Source organism: Callorhinus ursinus, unplaced genomic scaffold, assembly GCF_003265705.2.
Source record: "Callorhinus ursinus isolate GAN/ISIS: 27379988/994484 unplaced genomic scaffold, GSC_fseal_2.0 scaffold39, whole genome shotgun sequence".
In the NCBI taxonomy this organism is placed as follows: domain Eukaryota; kingdom Metazoa; phylum Chordata; class Mammalia; order Carnivora; family Otariidae; genus Callorhinus; species Callorhinus ursinus.
Genome location: NW_027397101.1, coordinates 19,039,797 through 19,055,820, shown reverse-complemented (window position 1 = coordinate 19,055,820; position 16,024 = coordinate 19,039,797). Strand labels below are relative to the sequence as shown.

Below are 16,024 nucleotides of genomic sequence, written 5' to 3'. Positions count from 1 at the left end.
ATGCTCTTCTGACTGAGCCAGCCAGGCGCCCTGACTTTAGTAATTATTATTACAACTTGCTTTTCTACTACACCTTAAAGTCAACAAAAATATTTTAATATATTCGGAGTTATATGAACAACAGTGGGTTAGGTTTTACTAATTTTGCTCGTGATGGTCTGGAAAATCAAGTGTCTGTCCTATATAACTTGTCTACAGTTGTGCAGCAAATAGGGATCAAAATCAGGTCTGGGAACCCAGGTTTTCTAGTTCCAAATCAAACCTTTCAGTAGCCAAATGAAGCAGTTGAAAAGTTTGCCAGATGCTAACCTGTCCATTTACCCTGATGTATAGCACCAAAATAGCTTCACATTTTGTAATTATTAAGCACTAGAAAAACAGTACAGACTATGGAAGATACCAGAGCAAATCCTAGGCAAGACGGAAAAATCTAAAGTTTCCTTGTATTTATATCCATTCTCCTCTGGAAAAATCTGGAGTATAAAAGGGTTTTTTTTGTCACTTCTTGATACTGTCTCTGAAAGTGTAGGAGTTTAAAAAGCATTATTCACCACCTCCCCATGCAACACACATTCAAGGGTCTCTATGGAGAAAAGGAAACCTGTCTTAGTCTGCTCAGGCTACTAAAACAAAATGCCACAGACGGGGTGACTTAACAGACATTTATTTCTCAAAGTTCTGGAGGCTGGAAGTCTAAGATCAAGGTGTTGACCAATTCAGTTCCTGGTGAGAGCTCTCTTCTTAGCTTGCAGTTGGCCGCTTTTTCTGTCTTTTCACAAGGCGGAGAGCCACCATCTCTTCTTGCTTCCTTTTCATATAAAGTCACTAATCCCATCACAAGAGCCCCACCCTTATGATCTCATCTCTAACCCTAATTACTTCCCATGAGTTCCATCCACAAATACTATCATATTGGGGGTTAAGGCTTCAACACAGGAACTTTAGGACACAATTCAGTTCATGGCAAAGCCTGTGGTGAATTGGGGAGGCTTCAGCTTCGCAGCCTCTGCTCTGGAATCAGTGATGATAAGAACCCATACCTGTTCCAGATTGGAACAAGAACCAAAACCTCTCAACAGCAGTCTCCCTGGTTCCTTCCCACATTCCTTTATTCTGTACATTCACAGATACCAATTGAGCACCTCCTGTGGGCCCTGCATTGTTTTCCAGGTGCCAGGAAGAGCACTGAACAAAACTAAAGTTGTACACTGATAATGTTTACATTCTCCTGGGAGAGAGAGACAAATAACAAACATTTAATGTCAAAAGGTAATAGGTGCTAAGAAGAAGAAAGCAGGCTTGAGGAACAGAGAGATTGTTAAAAAGCTTGGTCCACCCACAGTATCCACTTTTACTTAAAAGGAATTGAACCCTCTTTCCCTTCCTTACTTGTAAATGCCCTCTGCCTCATGACTTCCTGATTCATATAGTGTTCTATGTCTTTCAGCACTTCTGAAATTACCTGAAATAGTTTTTAAGAAAATGAATACTACCTAATATTGAGCTCTTACTATGTGCTATACCAGGTGCTAAAGTGTTCCCTTGGATTTATTCGTTAATCCTCACAGAGTCTAACCCTATGAAGTAGGCAGTATCATTGCCTCCATTTTTCAGATGAGGATACTACGCCACAGAGCAGGTACGTAATCTGTCTCAGAGCACATCATTTGACCATGTTATTAGGAAATGATCAAGTCAGGTTTTCAGGTAACATGTGTGCTTAATCAGAGTGCCCAATGCCTCTATGTATGAACTTAGGATAAAGTGTATTCCATTGTTAAGTTGAGATAAAATTCACCCCTTTCAAGTGTACTAGTCTGTAGTTTTTAGTACATTCACAGGTTGTGCAGCCAACACCAATATCTAGTTCCAGAATATTTTTGTCACACCAAAAAGAAATCATATTCATTAGTACTAACCACTATTCCCATCTTCCCCCAGCTCCTGTCAACCACTTCTACTTTCTGTCTATATGGATTTGTCTGTTATGGATACATCATACAAATGGAGTCATACAATATGTAATTTTTTGTGTCTTTCTTCTTTCACTTAGCATGTTTTTAAGATTCATCCATTTTGTAGCATGTTAGTACTACAGTCCTTTTTATGACTGAATAATATTTCATTCTATGGATATTAAATCTTTTATTTATCGATTCATCCGTTGACGGACATTTAGGTTTTTCCACTTTCTGGCTATTATGAATGATGCTGCTATGAACAATCCTGTACATGTTTTTGTGTGGACATAAGTTTTCAGTTCTCTTGGGTATAATATGCCTAGGGATGGACTCTCTGTTTAACCTTTATATATAATTTTTTGAAGAAGTGCCAAACTGTTTTCCAAAGTGGCCGAACTATTTTACATTTTCACCAGCAGTGGATGAGAGTTCTGAGTTCTCCACATCTGTTATTATCTGTCTTTTGATTATCACCAGTCTCGTGGATGTGAAGTAGTATCTTTTTTTTTTCTTCTTTTAGAGAGAGGGGGAGAGAGCACACCACCTGGGGGAGGGGCAGAAGGAGAGGGAGAAAGAGAATCTTAAGCAGGCTCCATGCCCAGGGTGGAGCCTGAAGTGGGGCTCAGTCTCACAGCCCTGAGATCATGACCTGAGCTGAAACCAAGAGTTGGACGTTTAACCGACTGAGCCATCCAGGTGCCCCTGAAGTAGTATCTTAATGTGATTAAAAAACAAAAACAAAAACTTTCAGTTGTGGTATATACACATAATACAAAATTTACCATCTTAACCATTTCTAAGTGTATGGCTCAGTGGCATTAGGTACACTCACATTGTCATGCGACCGTCATCATCACCCATTCACGAAACTCTTTCATGTTGCGAAACTTAAACTCTGTACCTATTAAACAGTAATTCCACATTCTCCTCTCCGCTTACTTAGCCTCTTGTGACCTCCATTCTACTCTGCTACTATGAGTTTGACTACTCTAGGTACTTCCTATAAGTGGGACCCATGTAGCATTTGTCCTTTTGTGACTGGCTTATTTCACTTAACATAATGTCTTCAAGGTTCACCTATGTTGTAGCATGTGTTCAGTGTGGTTTTTATTTGTATTTCCCTGATGACTAATGATGTTCATGTGCTTATTGGTAATTTGTACATTTCCTCTGGAGAGATGTCTATTCAAATCCTTTCATGGTCTATAAGTAATATCCTAGACTAAATCCCACTTTTTGAATTGTGTACAACACACCTCTAGGTATTTCCCTTTATTTTTTCCCCCTAGAATTCATACCATGAAGTCTATCACTTAATCACAACCTTTGGGCTAATAGAAACTAAGTAATAGTTGCTGTTCATAAATAACCGAAAGTCCTGATCAACCCTGATGTGCTTGCTGATCTAATAAGGAAAAATGTTAATTATGTTAGTTAGAAATATAAATAAATTTAGAATTCATATATATTTTAATCAGTCTGATTTTTAAAAATTGGTAATAGAGATTCCAATTAATCTTTCATTCCTATTTTCCTCATTTCAGTCCATTTTATACATTGCTGCCTGAATAATTTTCAACAGTATTAATGTGATGTTATTTATTCCCTAGCTCAAAAGCTTCCATAGCTCCCCATTATCAACCAAAATATATACAATGTTTTCTATAATCAAATCTTTCATTTCTTTGATTGAAGCAATCAGTAAGAAATTACATTTTATATAAAAAACTAGAATACAAACATTTATATAAACAAACACACATTCAAACAACAGAAATACATCTTTTACAAAAAGTTCCTACCCTTACAGCATACAAAGCATTCTGATATTTTGGATTTTTTTTTTTTTTAAGCATGTAAAGAAATTCACTAAATTGATTTTGAAAACGTTTGGAAAACACAATTCTACAACACGGCCAATCATAGCAAGGTTCTTCAGAGTATGGTAAAGCTTACTCCGGTGATTTTCAAAAGTAGTTGCACAATACAATCATTTGGAGAACTGGATGGGGGAAAAAAAGCAAGCTAATCTAGATCTCCACTCTCAAAAATTCTCATTCATAAGGTCTGGGAAGGAGCCCAGAAATCTGTGTTTTTATTAAAATCTTCCCAGTTAATTCAGTCATGCAGCCAGGTTTGAGATCAACTGTTCTGAGGATATCCTACTTGCCCTTCCCCCAACTCAAACAAGTGTTTCTTGCTTCTTACACATTCTTTCTTTGCACATTCATTTTCCTCCGCCTGGAATTTGTGCCTTCTGCCTACTGGAATCTTCCAGTGCTATTTCAAATACCACTTCCTAGTTATTTCTCCAACCAGAGAGGTTGGAGAAATAGAAAGTCCCTAGACTTTCTATTCATATTTGAGTTTTGTTGATGGCACTTTTGTTGCCTCACCTCACTGTGCTAATCTTCCTACTACACTGTAAGCAACTACATTATAATTGCCCCTCAGTGGGAGTACAATGACCTACTCAAAGTTAGGATTTGATAAACTTCCTTGAACTGCAGTTGAAATGAAACCTTCCATTGTGGGGGAATGTGCCACTTTATAATAGAGTTTAAGCTACTTAATAAAGCATTTAAGCAACATCAAACTCTGCTGTGTTTTAATGTGATATTATGGGCATAAATATGTGAATGGTTATCTTTCCTGCATGTGATATTCATGGAGTCTAGCCTTTGGTTAGCTTTCCCTCAACATTCTGTTTATCACAGCCTTCCACAGGAAGAGACATTGGCCACATCTAATTGCCCATATCCAAAAGAGAGTAAAACTCTCATCTTATTTGGTGTTAGGTTTCCTTAAGAGCTCCCAGTCTCTGTGACTAGAGGTTTCCAGGTCATGTCTTTGAGCTTTAAACAAATGAAATACCTAAGTGTTTTGTTCCCATCAGATTTGGCTGTGAGTGTGTAGAGCACCAGTACAGTATTATGTTTTCCATTTTGCCTGGGTATAAATTAAAGTACAGAGATGATTTGATTAGCTCAAGATCCCAGAGTGACTGGCAATGATGGGAATAAAGGCCTTCTCCCCAGATTCCTGGCCCAGTTCACTCCGTACCAAACCACAGGTATGCTGCCTTTTTGCTGATGAGGCCACACAACGTTCCTTGGAGGGGATACCCAGTAGCTCTGGGAGGATGAAGGCACACAGGGAGGCTTCAAGAGAGCTATTTGGAGAGTCAGAGTAAGGGCCAATGGTGTCCCAGAAGTTTGAGTGAGCTTTTCTCAATATGGTTTAGAAAATATGTGGTGAGCAAATACTTAATGGGGTTTTGGGATATTTATTTGAAATGTCAAGCCACTTTGCATTTATGGGTAATATCTAGTCTTGCATGTCCATCTTTTACTCTGAGTGTAATGCAAATGAAATAATAAGCCAATACAATGTTTTTAAAAGGATGCCATCATTTGAATCCTTACGAAACGCTGGGAATTTAAAATGATACCAATGACAAAGCAAAGGCGGTGATGGCGATCAAGTTGTGGAACTTGGTATCAGCATTTGCAATGACTGGAAATTCCGGCCTCTACATAAGTCTTAGAAGGAAAAATCACTGAGGATTCCCACCATGTACCCAAGGTTCTATGCTCCTTGCCCTCCCTTGCCTCAATCCAACAGTGGATTCATTGGTTGGTGAACCTCATCTCATCTACAACTACAGACATTTTTGGGTCTCTTCTTACAGTAAAGGTTTTGACTGAGTATGCATATGCATGTTCTCTGCCTAGCCTCTCACTCCGACTTCAAGCCTTCCCACTACCTTCCCTTCCCTCAGGACACACCAACCACACTAACCTTTAAATTCCTTTCTCACCTCTTCCCCACCTCAGGGCCTGTGCCTAGGAGGAGCTTCCCATTGATCTTTACAAGGTTTATCATGGTTCTAATCTCAGCACAATATCACCTCCTCCAAGAAGTCTTTGACTATCCAACGTAAAACATACAACCACAGTTATCCACCACCAACATCCCACTCCCAGTCTTTCTGGATCACAGCACTCCGTTTCATTGATATTAAAGCATCTGTCACCGTTTGAACTCTCATCTGTTAACTTGTTCATTGGATCTCCACTACTAGATAGTAAGCTCAGGGAAACTCCAGGCCTTTTCTATTCTGATCAGGGCTTCATCCTCAGTACCTGGAGCAGTGCCAGGCATCTAGTAAGTGCTAAATATATATGTGTTGAGTAAATGAAATACCCATCCTAACTGAATTTAAACTAAAAAAAAAAAGAAAAAAAAGGAAATACCCATCAATGATGTCACGGAGGAAGTGCCTTTTTAGCCCATGGTTTGCTCTAAGAAATTGCCTAATGATGATCTTTGGAATGACTTCAGCAAGTGCATTAGGTAATATCCCCCAAATACAGCTGACATTTTAGCCAGGCTTTTCAGTTCACCCAGGAAGATGAACTCAGAGTTTGCATAAGCAGTGGGGCCAGCTTCCTATTGGATAATCTTTTACACGGCGGTAGTAAAGTATGGAGGGCAGGTATCCTAGGCTTCAGGGAGCAGCTATACCGTATACGCTGTGTCTGCTGTAGGCAGCAGAAGAGCTCTGATGAAAAGCAGAGGAAATTACAGTTGTTGGGCCTTGTGGTCACAAGGGCATGTGTTGCATTTGCAAGGTCATCATGGGATAATTCAGGGTGTAGCTTGCACACATTCTCCTGCTGAAAGGGAGATTTTTTTCCTACCACATCCGATACATGGTTTGCCAGAGGAAGGGCACGAGATCAGCAGCAGTGATGAGCTGGCTTGGTGTTTTTAGGCCACAACTCTACTGAACCAATGACTCCCTTCTGACTCCTCCAAAAGAGCCAAAGGAATTTATTCATTACCAAGTGTGAATAGCAATCACACAAAGCCACCAGATTGCTTTTGCCTGCTATATCAGAAGGCACTTATCAAAAAAAACAAAAAACAAAAAAAAATCTTAAATAATAACATTGTCAATGCCTATTGTACTAAAATCTTTGGAAGGGAAGAATGTTAACCACTTCTAAGCTAAAGATACATACACGTTCTATTTCTCCACTACAAATCTAGAAATAAAAGAAGACCACAATATAAAGCTACAAAGTGCACTTAACTATGTGTAAAGTAGATAGAAGGCCATACAATTGCTCAGTCCTGTTTACAGGCTGGGGTGCCCGCTACTGCTATGTAACTAAGTGATTGGGATTTTCCCCCAAAGTCGTTGGTGATTTAAGAGTCAGAGAGTATGAGACCATATGGTCAATTAGTACATATGCCTATTAGCGGACAAAGCATTGACATGGAAATTGGTAGCTTGTGCTATAATTCTGGGTTTTATATTTTTGGGCCCTGGGGCCTTTGCAAAGTTATTTATTCTTTCTGAGCTTTAATTTCTTTACCTGTAAAATGGGAATGATAACTACCTCATACAGGGTTGTTGATGAAATGAACTGAGATAATCTGGGTAAAGTGATTTGTAGGTATTCAGTGAGTGTTACTTCCTATTTTCTGGTCCCCAGAAGAGGCAGTAGCTCAGCTGAAGGTAAACAGGGCCTTCAACTCTGGGTAAACCATGTTTTCAGCTCAACCTTCACCTCTTTACACCTGGCCTAAAGCCCTACAGCATTTTAATCTCATGAACTTTATCAAAATGGCCATCAGTCTCATACTTGTTGACTTGATGGACTTTTGTGTAAATTACTCCCTGTTAAATTTATTTGGCTACAAAACCAAACTTGGAAGGTGTTTAACTTTGGTTGGTAATTTGGGTACTTGCATTTTTTTAGGCTAGACAAGTTGAGTCATAGTTTTATATAAATTAATAGCATTAGTCCAGCAAAATAATAAATGCCTTTGCTTATATAAGGCAAATTAGAAGATAAATGGCTTATATGTGAAGAACAAGAATGAGGGCCTTAAAAATTAACTAACCAGGCACACTTTTAAAGCATTTTCAGGGCAAGTGCTAAACAATTATATATGGATGGAGCAAGAAGTACCTGGTACATAAATGAGATACATATTTTCTTGCTAGGAGAAAGGTGACTTGGCTACACAGGCACAGAGAACACAGGAGATGAGCAAAGATACATAAGGGGGGGGCTCTGTTTGACACAATTACATGGCAATTATCCACATAACTCAGAAGCAATGAGGCTTTAACAAAGACTCTTCCTACTTTAGCCGCTGACATACTACATGAGTGAAGCAACAAGTGAATGCATCAAAACAGTATGCAATTAAAATAAAGCAAACAGAAAGTGGTCTGGCCCTAATGTTCAAGTGACCAGACACGACTGGAATCAAAACTTTATCATAAGCACGTGTACCATGAGAATCTGGGATAAGAGGACTTTAATTCCTACAGAAATATGCTTTTCATCTGAAATTATTTCATGTCTAAGATGTTTTCCTAAGTTACTTCATTAAACACTTTTGTTTATGTGCCTGTAACTCTTGCAGGGATGATGAGGGGTTGAGAATGTATCATTAGGGTTTCTGTCCTCAAAGAGCTTACTTTCTCATTAAGGAGATAAGATATACACATGTAAAACAACCATAAATACACCAACAGCATGCAATTAGGTGATGAATCAATGATCCAGACTATAAATGCTGTAGAAGCTCAGAAGAGAAGGAAAGCCACAGAAATAAAGGAAGGTTTAATGAACAATGTGGCATCTGATCAAATCCTTGAAAGATGGGTGGTATTTAAGGACTAGAAGATAAACCTGAGATGCAATCTTGACTTTAACACTTACATGCTGTGTGTCCTTAGGCAAGATACTTAAAGCTTCCAAGCGTCTTTTTCATCCACACGGTAGGGAGGATAATGTCTAACTCTACAGTGTGTTGTGTTGGATTCAATAATATGTAAAGAAGATGATAAAGAACCTAACACATGGTAGATAGTAGATAATAAATTTTAACTATAATCATAAATGATCTTAATGTAGTTGTGCCTCTTTTTCTGAGCAATTTCAAATGACCTTTGGTGGAAGCAAATTGGCACAGATAGGAGTAGGTAAAGAGGAAAGTATGTATCCAGTTAGAAAGTCAGGAGAAAAAATGTAGAGATGATCACACATGTTTGAGGGGAACCTTATCTGACTAGAGCAGCAGGTTCATGTAGGAAAAAACATTGTATAGATATGGTAAGTCATTCATTCATTCATTCATTCAACACAATTTTGTTGATCAACTACTAGGTACTAGGCACTGTACCTTATAAGTATGAAAGTCGAATAAAGGTAAGCTTTGAAAAGCAAACATTAAAATTTGTCTTGACATGGTAGAAAGCAGGGTGACGTGGAAGAGTTATTTATTTAGCCACCTATTATGCAAGGGAGGGGCATGTAATAGAAATAGAATTGAAACAGCCAAAATCCGGCAGCAAATGGATTAGAATGAAAGTGGAAGGTGGATATAAGGAGTATAACTGAAAAATTGTTGCACTTGAAAAAATGATGGTCATATGAAGGAAGCAGGAACGGACAAACATGAGGAGTAAATGAAAGGAACTTCTTTGTGATTTTGTAAATGACTTGATTTGGAAAATGAAGGCAAGGAAAAAATGGTTCAAAGATGAATATAAGGTTTGCCCTTGAGTGAGTGAAAGAACAGCAAAGACAGAAAAAGGAATGGTTGTTGATGGTTTCAGTGTCAGGTTAAGTTTGAGGTGAAGATAAGCTATTTGTTGAGCATTAACTTACAAGATCTGTGTAGACAATGTAAGCAAAGGGAGTAGAACTGGGGGAAAGAGAAATGATTGCAGAGATCATGTGGCAGTTAGGATGGTTCAGACACCGAAGACGACCACAATAAAGACAGGAGAAAGGCTGGGAGGTTTGGCCTTTTGGGCAACTTCCACGTTGTGTGTGGGGAAGAGTGAGTGTGTGAAGCAGTGGGGAGAGGCAGTGATGAAAGAGAGTGTGAAAGAAACCACCAGAGGGGAGAGTTCTGGAAAGCAGTTGACCAACAACAATATCAAATGCATCTGAGAGTCAAAGAGAATGAAGATTGGGATCAATATTTGTGGGGCATTTATCCACAAAATGATTAATGGATAATGATAAAATAATGCAGAGTTTGAAAAATATTCTAAGGTGGAACAATTTAGAAATACTTTGGTGTGACAAATATAGATCTTGTGTTTTCAAATTCCTGACAGATACTAATCTTTGGATTCAGGAAGAAGAACGGAAGTTCCTGAGATTTCCCCAAATATAAGTTATTCTATTTATATAACCTTTCACTTGTATATTATTAATAATAGTGACCATAATCATAAATAGTGAACCCTTTTTCTGTGATAGGGTTACAAGTTTTCTGTAAAAAGTAACATAATAATCAATGCATGATTTATTAGTATAATGAACTAATATACTTATAAGATTATATATTTAAATAACCTTAAGTATATAATATTAAGTAATAAACATTATATATATAAATAAAAGTAAGTCTACCTGATAAGGATATTTAATAATGGAAATCACTAAAAAAAAAAGGAACCATCAAAATAAATCCTAAACAAAACACATTAAAAACTGAGAGATCAGGGGCGCCTGGGTGGCTCAGTTGGTTGAGCGACTGCCTTCGGCTCAGGTCATGACCTCAGGGTCCTGGGATCGAGCCCCACGTCGGGCTCCCTGCTCGGCGGGAAGCCTGCTTCTCCCTCTCCCACTCCCTGCTTGTGTTCCCTCTCTCACTGTGTCTCTCTCTGTCAAATAAATAAATAAAATCTTTAAAAAAAAAACTGAGAGATCAAATAACAAATACTTAATATTTACAAATTACTATTGTTAAAATGAAATTTTAAAACTTAGAATACATTATTGCCTTCTTTGATAGTCTTGATCTTTGTTTCATGATTAACTTCTACTCAGAAAAATTTCTTTCATTTTATGTTAACATTGGTCAAATTGTTAAACGTGAGTCTGAAAGCATCCTCAAGCTGAGCATTAGCATACATGTTGTTCCACATAAGGTCATTTTTTTGAGGGTGAAAATATTTTGTCTGGCTTAATTTTGGTTTTGACATTGAAATTGACTTGCTTTTTTATGCTCAGATTTTTTTTCCCTCCACAATAACATTTTTATTTTCTTCTCTTTGCATTTCTTAGGTTAAAGAATTTACAAAGAACTGTTGTCCACTGCGAATATATCGGGCAGTATTTGAATAACATAATGTTCAATCTCCTAGCAAGACTAACAGCACTGCACAAAATCACATGTTGAAAATTTTTAATTTAAGGGCTTACTTGGTTTCTGAAATAAGGTATTTCTTGGGACAAAACTCATAGGAACTATATAGAATATACTATGCAAATACACTTAAATTTACTTAACTCACAAGAATGACTCATCATTAGCAGCAGACAGGGTCGTGAACACACAATTATAATGCAGCCACAACTACAAACAAAACTAACTGGTTAGATGGTAACCCTTTCTTGGAAGGGTCACCAGTAACTTACAACTATGTGTGTCAGCATTTCCTGCTTTTGTATTCATTTGAACTAGTAATGTCTCTAAAATGATTAAGTTCTCATTCTTAAAGGAGTGTTATAATGCTTTCCCCATTTTACTGATTTCTGTACAGATCTTTCTCAGAATTTGGAAAAAAAATATAAATTTGATAGAAAATAATAGGAAGGAATTCCTGCAAGAAAACATGACACAGACCTGTTATTTCTCCATAACATTTAGGAAGCTGTAAGCTGCAAGTAACAGAAAAGTAACCTTAAAGTGGCCTAAATGATAAAGGGATGAATTACATCACATAATAAGGAGTCTCAAGCCACCTGGGGTTGGTTAATTCCGCAAGTCAAAAACAAAATCAAGAGCTCATGTGCTTTCCACCTTCCTACCTTGTCATCCCAGGTGTGTGGACTCCCTCCTGGTCACAAGGTGGGTGCAGCTGTTTCAGGTGCCACATTCTCCCATCCTAACATTCAGAGCAGAACAGGGACAATTTACTTCTTGCCAGTCTTTGTTTGTTTTAATGAATAAAATGATCTTATCTTCAAGCCCCTCAATGATTTCCCCTCATCCTTCATCAGCCAGAACTAAGGAACATGCCCATCCTTAAACCAATCACAACAAAGGAAACAGGGCTAGCATAATCAGTTTAGTGCAATCTAGTTTAACTTGAGACATGGAAGAAGGGAAAATAGCTATTGCACAGGCCAGTGATTCTCAAACTGGTCTTATGACCTCTTAGAAATTACTGAAGACTGCAAAGAGTTTTGGTTTATGTGGGCAATAGCTATTGGTATTTATTGTATCATAAATTTAAACTCTGAAGATTTTTAGTTATTAATTCATTTAAAATAATAATAGGCCAATCATTTGCTACAGTACTGTGGTAGGCAGAATGAGGTCCACATCTTAATCCTGGCTACCTGTGAATATGTTCAGATGTGATTAAGTTGATGTGGAGCTAGATCTTGAGGTAGGCAGACTATGCTGGATTATTAGATGGGCCTAATATAATCACAAGGGGTAGGTATAAGTGAAAGAAGGAGGCAATGTCAGAGTGATACAGATAAGACACGTCTATCTATCATAGGCTTTAGAGATGTAAGGGTATAGTACCCTGAGCCAAGGAATGTGGGTGGTCTCTAGAAGCTGGACAAGGTAAGGGAATGGATTCTCCCCTTGGGTCTCCAGAAAGGAAAGCAGGCCTGTAGACACCTTGACTTTAGCTTAGTGAAACTCATTTCAGACTTCTGACCTCTAGAATTATAAATTTCTGTTGTTTTAAGCCACTGAATTTGTGGTAATTTGTTATGGTAGCAATAGGAAATGAATACATACCCATATTACAAAATGAAAAAATAACTTTTCCAGAACAACAACAAAAAATGAGAAGAGTGGCACTGATTTACATTTTTTGACAAGTCTCTCTAAAGTCTGATTATAAAAAGATGGGTAGATTTTTCATTTTGGCTTCTGCATTGTTTGCTTTCTCAGTATATAATAAGAATAGTTCCGACCCCATGGCCCTCCTAAAAGGGTCTTAGGGATATACAGGGATGCCCCAGACCACACTCTGAGGATCACTGGTACAGGAAGTCAAGTTTTTACTCCACCCCCAAAAGAACAGATATAGCACTCACAAGAGTGAACTTGTCTGGCCCTAAGGTCATGATTAATATAGTGTGATGATTTTGACATTTCTTCTTTAATTCAAACAATATTTCTAAGAGTTTATTTTGTGCTTGGCACTGTTTTATGGACCGACACTACGTAAGTGAACAAGGTAGATACAGCTCTTGCCCCCATGGAGCTTACACTTTAGTTGCAGAAAACTAATAAGCATTTAAAAAGGTAATTTCAGATACTTCTAAGGCATATAAAGAAAAGTAAGTAATGGGACAAAATGTGAGGGGTGTTTCAGGATGTGGGTAAAGAGCTGGTTTAATTAGGATCTAAAGAAGTGAAGTTAGAGCTGAAACGTGATGGATAAGACGAAAGCACTGGAAAATGTGGAAGAATATTCCACGTAGAAAGAACAGCAGGGCAAAGAGCAGGAAGGAGCTTGGCAAGGCGCACAGAAAGAAAGCCAGTGTGACTTTAGCGTATTCATGAGAGCAATGTAATAGGAGAAAAGAGTGAAAACTCCAACAGGTATAGATCATTAAAGTCTTGCAGGACACAGAAAAGACTTAAGGTTTTATTCCAATTGCCATACAAACCCACTGGAGGACATAAGAGGCTGTGGAATGCTCTATATATTTGCTTCTGTCAATTCTTCCACCTTCTCCAAGGGCTGCTCTTCAGCCCAACACATTACCCCTTTTTATAATGAGGACTCTCTAGAAAGGCCCTGGACCCCAAATAGACATTTTGCTTCACATAAATTGTTTGTATGCTAACATCAAAAACAGACAGATCTGGAACCAATCAGGGGAATGTAAATTACAGGTTACTTGTTGTGGAATAACTTCTGCTGTTGGCCAGCATAGGTGCACAGCCAAAAATGCACTGTGTGAATACAATTGTTGGCAATTGCTGGTCTGTCAGTTGTCCAAAGCGGTAAGTGTGTGAATGGATTTGTATGGGTAATGACTCTGAAATTAGCAACTAGCTTTTCTCATCTCTCCATAATACAAGAAAACACACTGGAACTTGGCTCATTTCTGGAGAATTCTTGTGATGATCCTCAGTTGCTCAGAATGCACATTTGGTCGTCATTATCCTTGTGTAATCAGTTTCTACAAACTATAGGATGATGTTACAGTGATGTTTACAGAATAAGGGAACATGCTCCACACCTTAATCAAATCATTTAAAGATGAGCCTTCTTAGATAACACGCATTTATATATATGGGTAGTCATTAGATAGTCTTTACTTTGATTTATGCTCTAGAGAAGTAATCTGTCTCCCACTAGAAAACTCCAGATGAACCATGTGCCTAGAATTCTACAAGGTATTTACTATAAATAATATGGTAGAAGCATTTACCAGACAAACCTTTCCACACCGAGATGATGCCGAGAGTCATACAAATACAAAAATGAGTTGAAATCTGCTTTCTAAGGGCCTAAAAACGGTCAGGAATTTGGACCCAATCAGCACACAGAACTGCAGGTGCGGTGGCCCCGCTGTTAAAAAGCGGGATCCACGTGAATAGTAAGCTTAATCACATTTTCAGAACAGCTGTGGCTACTTGGGCCAGTCTCTCATCATGGCTCCCCAAATATTCTTTTTAATTATCGTGAAATTTTATATTAAACTTAAACGCAGACTGTATCAAAGAAAATAAAACTATGTTAATTCCAAGGCGACATATTTTCAGAGGAATTTAATGCTGACCTCTGGATGCAACGAGGCAGTTTCTCTGCCCCTCTACTTCGGGGAAGGAAGAAAGGAAGGAGGGATGATTCAAACCTGTTGTTGTGCCAAGCAAGTCCTGGACGATTCCGATTTCTAGGGCTCAGAGAGTATGCTTGAAACCTGTGCCTTCCTCCCATGTCGGAAAAGCAGAAAAGTTTGCTCTAGCTATGATAAATCTGCACAACGCGGAGATGTTTTTGGCACAAAGTGTACGTTAGAAAGCTGATGATGATTAAACTCGCCCCCATCCCCCCCCCATCCTTGCGGCCCGGGAGTGTATTTTGCCTGCATTTAAGAAATGTCCTTCAGCTGCAGGCGTGTGCGTTTTCGCGACTCCGCGGGTCGGCTGAGTGTCACCCACAGATGTGGCCCGTCTTCCCCTGCGGAGGCGGCGGTCCCCTTCCTCTCCCCGGGCCGTCTCCAGCCCGAGGCCCGCGGCCCAGACTAGGGGAAGGGGAAGGAAGCCCTCGCCGCAAGCCGGCGTCTGGGCCGGCACAAAACACGCCGCCACCAGCAACTTTTCCCCCCTGGCTGCGCGCAACTTTTTGCCTTTTCGCCCAGCACGTTCTGTCCCGAGTTTCTGTCCCCTGGGTTTTCCTCCGCTTCCCTCACCTTCTGTCCAGCGGCGCGCGGAGGACCCGGGCTGGCGGGGGCGAGGGGCGCCGGGGCAGCCGCGGCGGAAAGAGAAAAAGGGGAAGGGGAAAGGAGGCGGGGGCGGCGGCGGCGGTGCGAGAGGAGGAACTGGTCAAAGGGGACAGAGACCGGCGAGTGCCCGAAAAGGAAAGCGACGCCACGGTTTGCCGCAGTCGGAATAAAGTTCGCGCCCTTTCCTCGGCGATTCTCTCTTTGACAGCTGGGCGCTGGCGGCCACCTCCACCTCCCCGCCCGCACCCCCCGGAGGGCGCCAAAGTTGTTTTTCCATCCGCACCAGGAGCGGGGGGTAGCAGTAACAGGGCGGGGGGGGGGCGAGAAATATACATCCTCCCTCACGAAACCCCTAGAAATCTGAGGACAAACAACAACAAAACTAACCCACTTCTATTTTGCAAAAGGGAAGCAACATTGTAGTCACGACAGTTTTGCAGAGAGGAGAAACTTGTGGGGCTTGCAAATCCGCCTCAGGTCACCTCGCCCGAGGGTCTCTCCCCCGCCCCCCGCAGCTGCCCCCACCCGGGACAGTCTGTTCCTTTTTCTTTTTTCTTTCTCTCTCTCTCTCTCTCTCTTTTTTTTTTT

General features: G+C 39.7%; 1 long non-coding RNA gene across 1 annotated transcript; it reads right to left on the bottom strand.

Annotated features, from left to right (window-relative positions):
- Positions 1-664: 664 nt before the first annotated feature.
- LOC141370604 (uncharacterized) lies at positions 665-15,508 on the bottom strand. Its single transcript, XR_012374785.1, has 3 exons — positions 15,404-15,508; positions 11,819-11,895; positions 665-2,505 (listed from the first exon to the last, which is right to left on the bottom strand). It is a non-coding gene; the product is annotated as an uncharacterized lncRNA (long non-coding RNA).
- Positions 15,509-16,024: the final 516 nt, after the last annotated feature.